This window comes from Armigeres subalbatus, chromosome 2 (genome assembly GCF_024139115.2).
Source record: "Armigeres subalbatus isolate Guangzhou_Male chromosome 2, GZ_Asu_2, whole genome shotgun sequence".
Classification (NCBI taxonomy): Eukaryota; Metazoa; Arthropoda; class Insecta; order Diptera; family Culicidae; genus Armigeres; species Armigeres subalbatus.
This window is the reverse complement of record NC_085140.1, coordinates 99733635-99737224: the sequence shown is the minus strand read 5'-3', so window position 1 is coordinate 99737224 and position 3590 is coordinate 99733635.

Here is a 3590-nt window from a genome sequence, read left to right as displayed (position 1 = left end):
TAATCGTATGGTTATTATTAGGGGTGGTGGAAATTCGCGATTTCGCGGAAGCCGCGAAATCCGCGAAATTTGATGTTAGCCGCGAAATTTAAACATTTTCGCGAAAAACCGCGAAAATAACCTTTCCCGTCTATAATTTTATTCCATTCTATTGCCTCAGTCGATTTCTTGACCTTATCAATACCAACTCGACAAACAACGCATTTTTTGACGTCTCGAAATCATTTTTTGCAAAGTGCAAAGTCCGAAATAGGTCAAATGTTGAGCCAAAATAAATTGAAGAACAATTTTGTTTTTCTTTCAAATTTAAAAAATAGTTAGGGAAGTTTCCCAACGTCGATCGTCTCGTGAAATGTTTCAAATCTATTTTTCTCATTCGGCCTCGAGAAAACGTCGTTCTGCTGATCTCCATACATAGCCGAACTAGCCGGCGTTGATAAAGAAAGTGTACCTTTGGCCCCTACATCGGTCATTACGAGATGGAATAATTAGCTAAATGCTGTAACCTAAGCTATGCCAAAATATATTTTTTTACAAGAAAAATTCTCACTCTCTTTTTTGGCACTCACTCTTAGCTGATTTACTCGCAACAAGCTTCATTCGACGCAGAATCTTGTCCCATTGTTTGGGTTTCGAAGTTATGGCCAAAATTCATTTTTTACATAAGAAACACATACAAAATTCTCACTCATTTTACAGGACCTTATCTTTAACGGATTTGCTCGCAACAAGTTGCATTCGACACGGAATCTTGTCCCATGGTTTCATATTGAAAATTGGCGAAATTGAACTATGGGATTCGGAGTTATGGCCAAAATACATATTTTTACAAAAAAAATCTCACTAATTTTTAAACGCTTACCTCAATTCTCAATAATTTTTCAGGCACTTATCTATAACAAATTTGCTCGCAACAAGTTGCATTCGACGCAGAATCCTGTCCCATTGTGTTCTATTGAAAATTGGCTGGATCGGACTTTGAGCTAAGAAGTTATGGCCAAAATACTTTTTTATACCAAAAATCACTCGAAAAAAACGAGAAAGGCACCATCACCGCTAGGTGGATTAATCTGGGTTTTATTTTTTGTACCGAAATATAATTTACCGCGAAATTGCCGCGAATTTTCTGTCCGCTGTCGGCTGTCCGCGAAATTTTGAAAATTTTGCCGCGAATTTCCACCACCCCTAGTTATTATGGTGAGTCAACATACAGTTCCTTCGAAGTGTTGAATGGTGCTTTGACAGAGTGAAAGACTATCAATCACAAGATCCATAAATCGAATCCAGTTTTATATTTTTATTTTTTTTTTCGCTGTAGTATTTTGCAACATTATTGCAATTCTACTGCAATCGAAGAATGTTTCCATAGACTCCACCCCTTGCGCTTTTCAGATTGCAGGAGAGTTATATTTGATGGCACATACGCAAAGATTATTTCTTTTCGAATAGTTTTTTTTTAATTCAATAGTTTATTCAATAGGCTCAGGCGTTTTATAGAAAAAACTTTATGGAGCCGATATTCCATCATAACAAGTAAGTTACAGTATAAAACATAAGAATAAAAACAAACTTATTTTGCACTCTTACGAGAGCTTTTCCTTGGGAGGCGATGCTCCGTCGATCCAGATTTGGCGAAAGTGGCCCGACGCTGGCTCGCCGCTAGTTTCCGTGTCTGTTCTTCCATCGCTGCATTGAAATCCGTTACCAGCTGGGTAGCATTGGGGATACCACATGTCCTGAAGATCTGTTCGTCATCGATTCTCGCATGTTGATTTTTCGGTTCCGGTTTTTCATCTTCCTGATCAATATGACCCTCGAGTGATTCTTCTTCCACATATTCAATAATTTCATCAACCATCGGATCCGGTTCCTTGTGATGGTCCATTTCCCTTACTATTCCGGCATATGACGGTTTTTGCTGATTCCGATTTAGTCTCTCTGGACAGGAATTCTTCCGGTGTCCTTCTGATTGGCATGCAAAACATTTATTTTTTAGTCCGTCGTAAAATATCTTTCCCTTTCGATTACAAACTACAATCGTCAAGGGAATGTCCTCTTTAAGGTCAATGTACACACCTCTCACACCCCTGCATACATGATCTAGACCCAGATTTGCAGGAAACTTCTCGTGCACAATTCGGTCTACCTTTCCGTATCGTTGAAGAGTCGAAGAAAGTTCTTCATTCTTTATTTCCGGATGGAGATCAAACACCCGGACATAGTGTACATTTTGACCAGCCATCGTCATACACACATCCACCGATTTTCCGTTACGGTATATAAAATGTTTGGTTTCCGCGTTTTTGGCAAGTGACTCCGTCATTGCCTCCTTCGTGTTGTACTTAATACATACGCTCCGGTTTTCAGTCACTTTATACACGGTTTCGATGTTCAACACATCGCCCTCCAGTTGCTTTACGAAACTAGCAATATCACTCCACGACGGGCGCGGAGAATTTGCAGGAAAGCAGAATTGCACAGTATTAACAATTTCACTCATATCGTACCGTGGTGTGTTTGGCTCGTTCGCAAAAACAAATCCAATCGAGCAAGCGCACAAGAACAAAGCTAATGCGTTCACAATAGCTCCAAAAACCGACCAGAAAAATATTTTTCAGCAGAGCTCATCTGCAATCGCGTGCGTCGAACACGACAGATAGAGAACAACTGTTTTCGAATAGTTGCAACACAGTGAAATGTTCAGTAGTGAAACAAGTTGTGCTGCTTGGGGCTCTTTCTATTGGATCGCTATCTCGGCGGTTTTTACCACCGAGTTAATAGTGTCCAACCTGAACTTACCTTTGCGAAAACCGAACTGATTGATTGCAGGCCATTCGTACCCTCTGAGTACGAAGTTAGCCTGTTAAGGATGATCCTCTCTAGCGGATTAGGGACAAAAGGTCGAATGACAAAAGATCGAAAGGACAAAAGGTCGAAAGACAAAACGTCGAAAGACAAAAGGTCGAAGGGGAAAATGGTCTAAAAGGACAAAAGGTCGAAAGGGACAAAAGGTCGAACGGACAAAACGTCGAATGGACAAAACGTCGAACGGGACAAAAAGTCGAGAGAACAAAACGTCGAACGGGACAAAAGGTCGAAAGAAATAAAAGATCGAAAACAACAAAAGGTCGAAAGGGACAACATGTCGAAATAGACAAGAAACGGAAACGGAGAGAATCAATCTCACACCAGAGTTGTCCTCACAATTGGCAAAAACTCTGTTCTTTTATTTTTCACATTTTCAACAAATTAAATAAACAACCGTCCAAGACGAGTTAAGTACTTTCCATTTAATTCCACTGCGTTTTGTTATCTTTGCAACTATCTCAAGTCGAGTCAAGTACGAGACACTGAAGACGACCTCACAGTTGAGGTCGAAATACATATGTGCAAAGATAACAAAACGTAGTGGAATTAAATGGGAAGTACTAAACTCGCCTTAGACGGTTGGATACATTCCACTAAAAAGAGCTTAAAATATTTTTTGTGAATTAAATAAAATTCATTCAGTACAACTTATAGATGGATGTTTAAGTTTTCTAAATGTCACTTCGATCTGTCAAAAAGATGCACGCCGGAACTACGTGAGA